The following is a 13,949-nucleotide window of genomic DNA, read 5'->3' as shown; positions in this document are numbered from 1 at the left end:
TGGCCCACTTAGTTACGAACATTTTTTTATGCTCACACCATCTTATGTGGTTATTTTCAGTCTCTTAAGCTTGTCAGGTTTAATATGTGGCCCCTTTTCCGTCCACAGACCTAAATAACTTCAACTTTCATTCTCTATCCCTGGTCAGACAAAACCAAAGCATTTGCTCTTGGCAAAAGTGAAAATAAAAAATTCAGTTCGGACAGGGACCTGAAAAATCACTTCAGTTCAATCTTTAATTTTTAAAGAAAAAGAAAATCAAGCCCAGACTTGATTTTCTTATGGTTGGTAGGAAGTTAGGACAAGAAACCATGGCACCTAGGTTCTATACATACAGGTTCTAATGCGTCGCCCTACCTTAAACAACCATGCCTTGCAATCTTCTCAAATTACTTCAGTTGTAATAAACAACGAAACATGCATGTACTTTACTATAATCCTGTATCATGAGGCAATCTTTCTTTATTTTTCTTTTCCAAAACCTTAACTTACTCAGTCTATAAAGACCTGGTTGCCATGTGAGGTGACATATTCACAGGTTCTGGGGATTTGTGTTGTGGCTGTTCGCTCACAGGTTGTGAAAGAAATCATGAGGCAGGTAGAAATACAGAAGGAAGATTTATTAAAGTAAGAGGAGGGTCGGCTGGGCAGAGACTACAGCTCCGAGTCTTTGTTTCATCTTAAGTTTTATATTTTCTAACCAGGATGTAAATTGCTTTGGCCTGTAATGGAATCTTCTATTAGGTTTGGCTTTGTCTGTTGGGGTGAGGGAAGGTGCAGTTAAACTGGTTACCACAACCTTTGCATATTATATAAATTTAAGTTGGGACCAGGAGTGATCCCATATATATGCAAAAACCTCTCCAAGTCATGGCCAGGCATGGAAGGCTGAAGTAAATAGAACCACTGAAACTGGTACCATGTTTCCCCGAAAATAAGACCTAGCTGGACAATCATGCATCTTTTGGAGCAAAAATTAATAGAAGACCCAGTCTTATATAGGACTCAGTATTAAAGTAAAATAAGACCTGGTATTATATTATATTCTATATTTATATTATATAAGACCCGGTCTTATAGTAAAATAAGACCGGGTCTTATATGAATTTTTGCTCCAAAAGACGCATTAGAGCTGATTGTCCAGCTAGGTCTTATTTTCGGGGAAACACCGTATTCATAGTAAATGTATGGTAAATAGTCATTAAGGTTTGGCAGGAAGGAGTAAAAGAAAGAAAAGAAAGATTTCAAAGTCCCTAGCTAAATTATACTTGTTAAAGCAAATCATAATAGAAGTTAAAATCTCAAAATACATTTAGTGCCACCATCAACCCGTCTTATCAATTAGGATGAGGACAGCTGGGGTGGGGGGCATTATTCAACCTACCACAGTCTGCCTCCGGTCCCCAGATTCACATTTGTCCCACACGTAAAACATTCACCTTATCCCAAGGTCCCCACTCATTACACCATCAACTCAAGTCCAAATCTCACCCAAGTCTCACCAGCCCCAAAGCCCCAAGTCTCATCACGGAAATCATCAAAATTAGGTATGGCTGAGGTTCTAGCTAAGTAAGAGGCTGGGTAGGAAGAAAATAGAATTGGCCATTCCTGTCCCTACGGGCAGGGGGCCAATTTACTGCCTTCCCATCAGTTTCACCCATCAGAAACTTCCACATCAAAGGCCGTCCTGGACTGGGGGGCAGAAAGCCTAATCTGCCCTCACGCCAACCCTCACCCAGGACTGTGAGGGTCCCCAACTCTTTCTGCACAGGGTTCCACTCATCAGAAAACCCGACATTCCACTCACCCCCGCACTCTTGCTACAGAGGGACAAGTCGAGGCTCAGAGCCCGGGCCAAGGCCATCGACGGCCCCCCTCGGCTGCCCTTCTGTCTCCCCTCCTGCATCGCCACCACCTTCTGCTGAGGCAATATTTATGTCATATCTTTGATGTAAGCTTTGAGGTAACCTAGCGGATGGAAGGAACCCAGAAGCTTTGTTTCTATCTCCAGACTCTACCAGCCACTGACTGCATGAGTTTGAGCAACGCTGGGATCTTCCTTTTCTCCCCGGTGACACTTTATTAAAAGGTGGGAAGCATCCTGACTTCAGCACTATGAAAAATGTGAAAGAAGTGCTTGTAGAGATTTTAAAATGCCACTGATTATAAGCTGCATCTCTACCTAGGTATGTCAAAATGTGAAGAACTGTCTGAAAATGGATGAAATATGGTGGAAATGGACTTGCAGGAGGGCAACAATAACAAAAAGTAGCCGAGACAGACTGGCTGCAAAGAGAAGGAACTGCATGCAACTCGAGGGGAAGAAACGGCTTGTGTGGATATGTATCTGGATTGTTAGGATATTTTCACATGATCACAAAGCATCCTTCTTCTGTCGTGATGATACCATGTTTCTCCTACCACCCGGTCTTAAGAGTGTCCTTGCTCTTGTTGGCCCTCAAACCAAATGGTCTCCAAGTCACATAGATCCTGACCTCACAGCAAGCTGGCACAATGAGGACTCTCCAATCTGTGCTCGTGGCTGTGGCTCCAGGTGGAGCTTTATTGCCCCAGCCACTTCCAACAGCCTCCCAGCTCATCTCCACCTTCCCAGCCTGTCCACGCCAATCCATCCTACGTACTCCAACGAGACTCATGTTCCTGGAGCACAGCATTCATAATGCACTCCTGCTGCTTCAAAAGCTTCGGTGGTACCCTGTTACCAAACCCCTCAGGAGAGAGAGCAGGCTGGCCGGCCCAATGACCTGGGCTGTTATGCTCTGTGACAGTGGGCAAGTGTCTCAACTTCTCCGAGCCTCCATTTCCTCACCTGTAAAGTGGGAGAGCTCATAGTACCAATTAAAAGTAATTGAGATAAATCCAGGTGAAGTGCTCATTGCAGGGTTTGACGCATAAGAGCTCAATAAAAGTTGGCCATTATTAGTATCATCAACTTGCCTTTCTAACCTTTTCTTCCACTTCTGTTCTCTCTATCAGCTTTCAGGCAACTGGGCTACGTGTTTTTTGACCAATAATTATACACTTGTTTGCTCTCCACTCCAAACTCCCTCTCTTACAGAATGCTCACCCTCCTACCTCTGCCTGTGAGATTCCTCCATGGAATAGAAACCTACATCCAATTGTCGGTTCGATTCTGCTGGGTTTAATCCAATCATCTCTTTAGGACTGAATCCCTGTAGGCCCACACTGTGCTCCCGGCCCCCATGTCCACACAGGCCCCCCCCTGCAGACGCACACGCAGTCAGGTATAGGTGAGGCAAAATTTAAATCCACTTCCTAAGTTCTGGAATGGGCCACAGGTTATCCGATTGCCATTGTTCTAGTTACCACTTCAAGTAAACAAGGCCTAAACCAATCATCTCAAGGCCAAGGACCTTCTTTGGAGGTGGAGGGAAGAGAAGTTCCCCTATGAGAATATGGTAAGAGGAGGGTCCAATTTGTTGCTGGCAGCCACCTTGCAAAATCAGCCTGTGGACATAACCAACATCTGACAGGCCTTCAGGGAAACAAGCAAAAGCTCTGCCATGAGGACTTTTCGGGTCAGGTGGTCATCTGAGTTGGGTTTTCTGTCTCTTGCACCAAAAGCATCCTAACCAATTCACCAGCACAAGGCACTGGTATGTCTAACATGGATAGCTCTGCCATAAACCTTTCTAACACATAGTTAGATGAGACCACAAGAAATCTTCTTCTGACCCCCCTTTACAGCCCAAGGTGAAGGTTAAGTATGGGTGTAAAAGGATTAAACTGTAAACTACTTCAGGAAGCCCTCTGGAGTTAGGAACTGTGTCATTCAACTTTTCTGTAGAACCTTTCCCCCCATCTCAAACACACACACACACACACACCACACCCAATAACTGACAGGTCAATGAATTAACAACAAGAATGAATCAAATATGGGCTAAAAGGAAGGGAATAAGTTTTAGGAAGGCTTGAAAGGTGACAAACTGTTAATCTTGGATGGCTTGAAAGTGGACCTTTAAACATGAGGTGAGATTTTTAAGTTACAGAGTGACAGTTACATAAATGGCACATAGCCCACTGACCAAATCCTACCCATAACGCTAAGATAGACAGAGGAGAAGGTGTGATACAAGAGAAATTGGGGGGAAAAAATCACTTCGCAATTCTAGGCTTAGTTATCATTCTCTAAAAAAGATGTAGTAGGGCTAACACTTCTCACAGGATGGCATAAGAATTCTGTATGGAAAGCAACTATTTATAGGCAGGTACTCACATCAACAATACCTGAAACTGCCTGCAAAGGCTTAGTTATGGGTAACTAATGGAAAGATTACTCCATCAGGAACAGAAGAGTTGGTAGGCGACAAAGGAAGAACTCAAAATAATTACAGAATGTCACAGGAGAGCAGAAGGATGTGACCAAGTAAGAAAGAAATAAAATTATCACTCACACTGTCAACTATTTACTTAGGCATCAAAGTTACCCTTAAAGGAAGGTAACCACATTTACCTTGAGTTGTATAATTCAAGCGGGAAATAGGACACCCAAGGATCGATATACTCACCTACAGCAGTAGCAGGACAACCAATAATTATGCTGACAGCAGTCAAAGTAGTGAAAAGAAAGATCCTTGAAACATCTTTGCAAATGTCAAATACCCAAAAATTAAAGTCTCTAACCAAAACACAAAAAACTGTTGATCCCAGAAAATGAGATAACATTTTCTGAAAATGAGAATTCATTTTCAAAAATGAATTCATAGGGATACTGGAATTAGTGCTTGTGAAAATCTAGTTTTGAATATTTTCCCAGTTATTTGAGATTCTCAAGTTTCATTCTTGGCCACATCCCCTAAACCTCACTTCCCCTTCCCCAAGAAGAAAAAAATAAGTGAAGAAGGAAACATTTGCAGACCCATGCTGTGCTCTTTCATTTATATCAGCTCTTGAAATCCATATAACAATTCTGCAACATGAAATCCCCACTTAGACAAACAAGGAAACTGAGTCAAGGGAACGAGGGCAATGTCTGCAGCATGACGAACTTTTCTTGAAAACTCTGACAAGTTTTAATATGCTTTCTACGTTCATTTTTCAGCCAAGTTCTATTCTATAGTCTGTAAAAGTAGCCATCTGTAACCATCAATAACATTTTCCCTTCTGTCTTCAGTTAGACATGGAAGAGAAAGAAAAATGCAAAAGGAGAAACACTACAGAAAAGTTCCTGGCAATGAGAAGTTATAATCCGGGGTAAGAATCTAAAAGGGACATGAGTGACATTTCTCTTTCAGGTGCGGAGCTTTCCAGGCGAATCCCAGGCAGCGTCTCAGGGGGCTAAAAAAGTGATCCACTTTGTCCCTTAAGGGCAGCTGAAAAGTGAGAGTTCGTCAGCTGAAAAGTGAGAGTTCGTTCACAGCCATCGAATGCAGAACCGGCTGTGTCTGTATCTGCAGATTCTGCACCAAATGCTGTTGGCTGAAATGTGCAAGCCAAACAACTGCAAACCAACAGGTTATATCTACCAAGTGGTTAGGGGAACAATTTACAAAGCCTAACAAGCAACATTAGCTCTTCCGTACAACCCTATAAAGCATTCTTTAAATTTGCAACGAAGCTGGAGATGAGCGTTAAGCACAACCGTCAGGAGGGGAAACCACCGCCCTTCAAGTGCCACAACCAAGGAACGTCCGTGTGCAGGACAGTTTGAAAGAACACCTCTTGCTCCGGGCGTGAGTCGAGGGTGGACTCGAGGAGTCGGGGCGCGGCGCGCGGCGCACGGGCGTGGAAACTGGAGAAGGGCACTTTTCCTACGACTCGCGGCACCCGCGACCCGAGGTCCTCCCCCGGGCCCGGGCCGACCCGGCGCCTCCCTCCCCGCCCCGACCCCTTAAAGGACGGCGGGGTCGCTCTCGGGTCCCCCCCCCCGCCCCGTGGCTCCCGCAGCGGCCTCATCCCTCCGGGAGCACCGCGGCGGGCTGTAGTGATCTGGTTTTAATCAAAACCGGAGTGGCCCGGGGCTGGCGGGCTTCCCTCCGCAGGGCAGAAACGAGGCCGGAGGGTCCCCGCACCGCCAGCTGCGCGCGGGACCCCGGGGGGCGCGCCCAGGCTCTGGGTGGCGACGCCACTCGCGACCCCCGAGGCTCTCCAAACTTACCCAGGGTTTGTTCTCCCCAAGGAAGCGCCCCCCGCCCCCCCCCCGAGGGCGCCTCCCCGGACTCCCCCCCAGCAAGTTCATCCGGACCCGGCGGGCGGACCTGAGAGCGCAAACCCACCCATCCCGCCCGGGGTCTGGGCACAGGGTGCGCCCCCGCCGCGCCTGTCAGCGAGCGGACCTGCCCGCCCGCGGCTTCCACGCGCCGAGCAGGTGAGGCAGCCTCGCGGCTGGAGACGCCCGCGGCGCCCAGCCTCAGCCTCGGGGCGGAGCGAGCCCACCGGCCGGCCGCGCCTAGGAAGCCGGGCTGGGGCCCCCGGAGCCGGCCGCGCTCCCCCGCCGCGCGGGCGGCCCGTCCTCGGCCCCCGGAGTCCGGGACCTAACGGCAGCCGGCTCGCCCCGGCCGCGCGCTCACCCGGGTGTCATGGCCGAGCGGCAGCCGCAGGCGAAGTTTCCCGGAGCGGACGGCTTACCTCGCCGGCCCAGGCACAGCAGCGGCGGTGAGAAGCGGCGAGGCGGACACAGGAGCGCCCGCGGCCAGCGCAGCCGAGGAGGATGTGGGAGGGAGGCGCCGGGGCTCGGGGACCGCCGCGAGGGGAAGAGGAAGGCGCGGGGCAGCTACAATCAGAACGTGGGCTGACCGTGACGTCACAATGGCGCGGCCAGCCAATCGCGGCCCCGAGGCGGAATCAAGCGCTATGATGTCATGCGGCCCCGCAGCCAATCGCGGGACAATAGAACTTTCGTGATTGTAAATTCCAGCCTCCGAGGCCCGGGGGGAGCCGAGACCCGGCTCGGACCCCTCGGGTTCGCGTGCCTCCGGACACTGTGAGCCCCTTTCCTCCTAATAAGCCTGCGTGGAGCGCAGAGCCTGCGCAATAGCGGCGGTGAAGTTCCCGAGGCCCTGAACTCTGCTTCTCCCAGCGCCAGGCGGGGCTTGGCCGAGCTGCCGCGTCTGCACCGCAGAAGCCCCCTCTCGTAGCCGCCGCCGGTGCGGTGCTGGAAGGGAGCTGGTGCTGGGCTGTAGCTGATAGGGTTAAGTGCCTACGGAGACCACCGGATCGAAGGTCTGCGGGGAAACAAAACTGATCTGACAGCTTCACTCCCCTGTGACCTACCGCGGTTTTTCTGGGGGATTCTGATTTTCCCTAGAGGTCACTACCAAACTCCATGTCTGCTCCACCAATGATTCCAAAGGCTTGTAAAAGGAGGAAAGGTGGTGGGGTGAGTGACGTCCTTTCAGCTAGACAAATTTAAGCGCTTTAAAATGCTTTGTGCTCAAATGGGGCACATAAAAGAAGATCCTGGCTGGTTTTCATCGATATTCGGATAATTTTAAGGCCTTCATCATGCTAGTATCATCCTACGCTTTCCCCATACCAAGCCCCAGAAATGAAGCCTTTCTCCTTGTGCCCTCTTGCTTTATTTCTAGGACTCTGTGCCTTTCCACTTAACAGAGTCCACCGTTTAATGCAGACAAATGTATTGTTTCACATTTAAAATGTAATGTTTATCGTGCGCCAGCTGTGTTCCAGGCACCGAGCCGTTGCCGTAGGAATGCAGATGTACAAACTATATACAAATTTGGTAATTTAAACATACAGAAATAATTGAGATTTTTAGCAGCCAATTGCCATTCAACTTCACAAACACTGAAAGACTTCAGTTTGTCAGATACTACGCTAGATGTGAGGAATAAAAAAACTTCAAGGATCCCCTCTGCCTTTAAACCAGGAGACAACTAGTACTATGTACATAAATGCTAGCAGCCAAGATACGAATCAACTAAGAACTTTCTGTCAAGGGACCTGTGAAAAACATGCTAAAAGCATGGAGGAGTTTGGCAAAGGTATCTTTACTCTTCTGCCAACAGCCCAAAGCCAGACCTGGTTCAACTCTTTGTCACTCTGTCCAAGCTCTGTCTTTTCAGGTTTTAAAAGTTTCAAATTTAACTTGATATTCCAAAAATTTCAAGTTTTACATCACATTCAATTGTATTTATTGTTCTCATCTATCAAAATATTTTAAGACCATATTACCAAAATATCTATATTTCAAATGATGGACTTACATAACCGTCAATTCATACATTAAATTTTAAATATTTTTTCAAAGATGCATATAAAGTTCTAATATTTTATTCCTATACCCCAAAGCATGCCTTTCCACATGCCCCTTGACAGATAACTCTTAATCAGTGTATCTGTTTCTATTAAATAGCATTTTGTACTCTGAACTTTAGTTGTGTCCTGACTATACCAGCTTGCTCAATCCATGGAGTGCTTGTACCCCCACTTTAAAGACCACTGCTTTAGATTGTAAACTCCACTGGAGGGGGAAACATTGGATTTTGTTCGTTATTTATCCACAGATCTTAGTACAGTCCTTAGTATATAATAAGAGTTTAGTAAATATGTTTTGAATGAGTGAACTCTTACTCCTCTCACCATCACCATCACCACCCTAGCTTCTATTTTTTGCTCCAGAACTCCAACCCACTGTCAGATAATCACGTCCCAGGACTCCTCTCAAATCTAAGTTAGTAAAGTCACGTTCTCATTCTTCCCCCATGGAGAGACTTAGGGTTCCCAGTACATATATGATTTAGAGGGAATTCCCCCATCCACACACATAAACACAATTCATTTTATATCCTACAGTATAATTAGTGTAAACTAATTACCATGACCACTGGATGAATTACTCCATATTGTAGCACCACATTCATGGATAAAGCTGCAAGAAAAGCAGAACTGAAATGACTCCCCAACTTAACTGTGGGTATTCAAAATAAAAGAATGCTTGGGATTCAATGCCAGAGTTCAAAGAAAGTGTTTTAATTACATCAGAATCAAGTTCCTGACCAACCAGGTTCTGGATACTGCTGGAGCCATCCCAATCCTTATAACCAACCTATCAAAAGTGAACCCAGGGCGGGTGCAGTAAGAAAACTAACTTTTACCTGTTTTTCTCTTTTATAGCGTCCATATGGTAGTTCCCCTAGAAGTGATTGTTGAATCATCTTCATTAAGTAAACTATTTTATTCCTATTTCTCTCCCTTCTCCTGCTGTCGTTTATTTATTTTTAAATTCTGGTAGCATTTTTCCTTTTGCTGTTAATTTTCATCAGTGGTCTCAGACGTCCTCCAACCACACACTTCCAAGTATATTAGAAGGTTGCTTCAATGTTGCTCTTGAGAAAGAAAGTATTTAACACTCTGGAAATTTTATTCTGTTGTTGCATCTGTAGTTGGATTAAGAAATACAATTGAAAGTTTCCTTAGAATGCAATTCTCATTAGTGAGACTGTTGTTTTATTTAGGGATGAAATACTGTATGTGCTTAGGAGATATTCACATGACATGATGAAACCTGCCTTTTGAGATAAGGCATAAGCCTGTGTTTACCACTAGACATTTCAAAGTCGACTAAAATATAGGCCAAGTATAAACTAGTTTATTCTAAGGATGCCACTATGCAGTATTCATTGGTTTCTGTCTTTTTTCTTTTTCTTCCCTATGATCTTGCTTTTTCCCTTCTTTTCTAGGTTGCATTTTCTGTTATCTTGTTGCCAGAGGTTTCCACTGGCCTGTTTTGTCTTTGCTGAGGCAGATAGAAAAGTAAAGGCAGTTTCCTTTCCTCCTTAGACCTTGAAGTCAGTTCCATACTCTCACTGTTGCTTTGTGGCTATTCCTCTCCAATGCTATTCAACAATGTGACTGAGATTTATCTTGTTACTATCCTTGAGTGTTGAACCATTTGCAGGCACTGCCCATGCCTGGTCTGCCATGTAGTTTTCCCCAACGGCCAGTAGAACCTCTGTCAAATAGCAGGTGCTCATAAATATCTGCAGAAAGAATGAATAGTTTGAACTATTTCTGGATCTCTAGTCTTTTCTTCTCCACTTCCTTTAACTCTCTTTAGTACTCTACACAGGAGCGACTGGCCTATGAAAGGAATCTCTGTCCTCAGTACTCTCTATCTACATTTACTTCCTAGGTGATATTATCACCCCTTTTTATGGCTTTGGATTCCATCTATACTCTGCTGACTCCCAAATGCATTTCTCCAGCCCAATTCCAAACTTACATACTTAACTGCCCATTAATGACTTCTCCTCTTGGATGTCCAAAAGGCATCTCAAAATGAGAATAATAAAAAATGAACTCTTGATTTTTTCCTCAGACCTGCTCTTTTCATGATCTTCCCAGCTCTGTAAATGACAACTCCATCCATTTTCTCAAGTCAAACTCCTTAGAGTTATGTTTAGCTCCTCTCTTTCTCTGACATCCACGTATCAGCAAAATCCTGCCTGCTCAATCTTCAAAATATATCTAGAATCTGTTTACCTTTCACAATCTTTACTACAACCACCAGTTTAAGTCACTGTCAGGTGTTACCAAGAATTTTTTAATAGTCTTCTAACTGGACCTCTACTTCTGGTTTTGTCTCCTATGGTCTATTCCCAAACCAGCAGCCTAAGTGATCCTCTTAAAACCAAAGCCAGATCATGTCCCATGTTTGCTTAAAAACATCTCATCTCAGTAAGAATAAAAATCAAAACCCTTACAATAGTCTGTCTTTCATGACTTAGCACCTTACCATTTCTCTGACCTTCAAAAGCTACTGTCTTCCACCCACAGTGGCCTCCTTCTTATTCCTTGGATATACCATGCACTGGACTTGGACGTGCCTCAGGGCCTTTGCATTTACTCTTCCCCAATGCCCAGAATAATTTCATCTGAAAGCTTTCATCCAAGGCTTTACAGCCGTGCTTAATTCTGCTCTCTATAAATGTCATCTTAGAGAATTCTCCTTGATCACTCTCTATATTTGCATCTCTTTTCTTGCCTCCCACATTCTGGAAGCTTTGTTTTGCTTTATTTTACTCCTTAGAACTTATCACTTCTGACATACTCTAGGTTTATTTATTTTTATTTTTATTTTTTTTAAAAGATTTTTATTGGGGAAGGGGAACAGGACTTTATTGGGGAACAGTGTGTACTTCCAGGACTTTTTTCCAAGTCAAGTTGTTGTCCTTTCAATCTTAGTTATGGAGGGTGCCATTCAGCTTCAAGTTGTTGTCCTTTTAGTCTGAGTTGTGGAGGGCGCAGCTCAGCTCCAGGTCCAGTTGCCCTTATTAGTTGCAGGGGGCGCAGCCCACCATCCCTTGCGGGAGTCGAACCGGCAACCTTGTGTTTGAGAGCCCACTGGCCCATGTGGGAATCGAACAGGTAGCCTTCGGAGTTAGGAGCACGGAACTCCAACCACCTGAGCCACCGGGCCGGCCCTCTAGGTTTATTTTTAATGTTTGTTTATCCCTCTTCCCTCCATAAACACATTGAAGACACAGACTTTGTTCTGTTCTCCACTGTATACCCAGCACTAGAACACTGCCTGGCACCTAGTTAAGAGCTCAAAAAGTATTTATTCAATGGCTAAATGAATGAAGACATGAATTAAGTCTAAGAGAAAGAAAATACCAACTATAATAATTTTAAAATGATTATTTTTGGGTATTGTTTTTCTGTTTCCCATTAAAGTCAAGATAATAAGTTTTTCCTGCCACTTGCTAGGACAGAATGTTTCTTTCCTAATCTCCACATAACTAGAGCACTCTGTGTAGGCCTTTATCACTTATACTATTAATATTGTAATTATTTGCTTATTCTTCTCTTCCCCAACTCAAGGTCAGAGAATTATAATTCATTTTTGCTCCTTTAACATCCTGCTCTGCCAGATATTTAGTAGGCACTCAATAAACATTTATGGAACTAGACTCTCTTTTATTTTTTCCTTTTTATTTTTGCTTTTCAAAAAAGTTTATTAAAATACAGCTAACATACAATATTATATTAGCTACAAGTGTACATCATAGTTATTCAACAGTACCCACCTGGCACTATACAGAGTTTTTACCACATTATTGATTATATTCTCTATGCTAAAGAAGTGATCACCATGATAAGTCCAGCAACCATCTGACACTGTACCATGCTATCACAATTATTATTGGCTGTATTTCTATGCTGTACATTACATCCCCAAGACTTACTTGTTTTGAACTAGGCTTTCAAAAGACTATTTACTTTCTCATGATAAAGACAGCAAATAAGACATAGTAGGTTGTTTCAGGTAATGCAAGAAAGACTTTTGGAGGCCGAATTCATTTAAACAGTTTCATATGGTTTGAGAACGTGGTAGGCAGCTTCTGAAAGTGCTCCCAATGATCTCTGGCACCTGATATTCATGCCCATGGACTGGACCTAGACACTTGCTCCTGAAGGACAGAAAGAACATGGCAAAAGGGATGGAATGACACTTCTAAGATTAGGTTAAAAGAGAAGTGATTTCTACCTTACTGGCATTCTCTGGATAGCTTCTTGGCTTGCATAGTTGCATGAAACAAGGTGCCATGTTGGTAATAATACATAACAAACTAAGCGTGGCCTCTGGCCAGTAGACCCCTAGTAACTGAGGTCCTTGGTGTGACAGCCCTTGAGGGCCTGAATCTTGCCAATGAACACATGATGAACTTGGAAGTGGATCCTTCCCCAATAAAGCCTTGAGATGACTACAGGCCTGGCTGATATCTTGATTGCAATCTGTGATAAACCCTGAAACAGAGAACCCGGCCAAGGAAGAAATGCCCCAATTACTCACGTACAGAAAATTTGAGATAAAAATATTGTTTCAAACCACTAACTTTTAGGATAATTTGTGTTTTGAAGCAATAGATAACTAATACAGATGGCATCAATAGTTTTACTTTTTAAAATGGAATCAAGAGACAGAAGAATTGAAATAAAGTTTATTTACTTTGTCAGAACAATAAAGGTACACCTAGTATTTTGATAACTATATCAATATTCCAGTCACAAGAATTTGTCTTTCCCAATGTTTTCTCATATTACAGAAAAACATTTACACATATAGGGGTAGGTTGCCAAATTTCAAAAGAAGGCAGTAGAGATTAAGGCAGGCCACTCTGTAAACATATTGAGCTGCTGCTTCATTGAAAGACTGCTTACTGGAAAGGGACCCTCATTCCCAACCATCAGCAAACATTTTCTCAACTCAAGGTGCTAGTCAAGTGCCTCAAATTTTCATTTCATTTATTACTTTGAATTAAGGCATTGCAGGTTACTATTAATATTAAAACACAGACATAAAAACAAATACAAATGTATGGGAAGAACAATGTACTGTACTTTCATTCACTAGCGGGCAGACCCAATCAGTTTATTGGATAAGCCAATTAAGAAGTAACTAAGCTCTGAAAGTGTGAAAGCCTGGAAAATTGGCTTGTGGTTATATAATCAAATATTTCCAAAGACCAGGGATAAAGAATAACACAGTGGGTGTTTAGGACAAGCATAAAAAGACAAAGTTAATACTCAGGAAACATTTAGGAATGCTCTACTCACTTTTTAAATTATCCTAGGCACCTAGCAGGGTACCTGGAAGTCAGTGGACGCTAAGTATCTATTTTCTGACTATTCTTTGGGGACCTGGTATGTGCCAGGAGTTGAGATAATAAGTCTACAGTACTTGGTAAAAAGTGATGTGCCTGAAGAAGTGCAAAAAAAAAAAAAAAGTGCTATGGCAATTCAGATGTTGGGAGAGGATGAGAAAAGGGGGATGGACCTTTACAAGGGCTATCCTTCTACTTAAAACTGGTCACTTCCCCCCTTCTAGGTCTCAACTTAAAAGTCACCTTTTCAGACTGGTCTTTCCTATTACCCTAGCTAAAATCAAGTCTCTTTTTATTTCAATACCCTTCGTAGGTCATTAGTGTATACTTAGTTGA

At 44.0% G+C, this 13,949-nt stretch overlaps 1 protein-coding gene across 2 annotated transcripts in view; it reads right to left on the bottom strand.

Moving 5' to 3' along the window:
- Positions 1-6,994, bottom strand: part of ELOVL5 (ELOVL fatty acid elongase 5) — a 73,599-nt gene extending 66,605 nt beyond the window's left edge. The window contains exon 1 of one of the 2 annotated variants that reach the window (XM_081044674.1): positions 6,613-6,994. The gene's annotated coding sequence lies outside the window, so the exon portion shown is untranslated. Of the gene's footprint in view, positions 1-6,554 lie in introns of both variants that reach the window. The other variant, XM_081044675.1, reaches the window with a different exon arrangement.
- Between the last annotated feature and the right edge of the window lie 6,955 nt (positions 6,995-13,949).

The sequence above is a fragment of the Rhinolophus hipposideros genome, assembly GCF_964194185.1.
Source record: "Rhinolophus hipposideros genome assembly, chromosome: 3".
Lineage (NCBI taxonomy): Eukaryota > Metazoa > Chordata > Mammalia > Chiroptera > Rhinolophidae > Rhinolophus > Rhinolophus hipposideros.
This window is presented reverse-complemented; position numbering and strand designations above follow the sequence as displayed.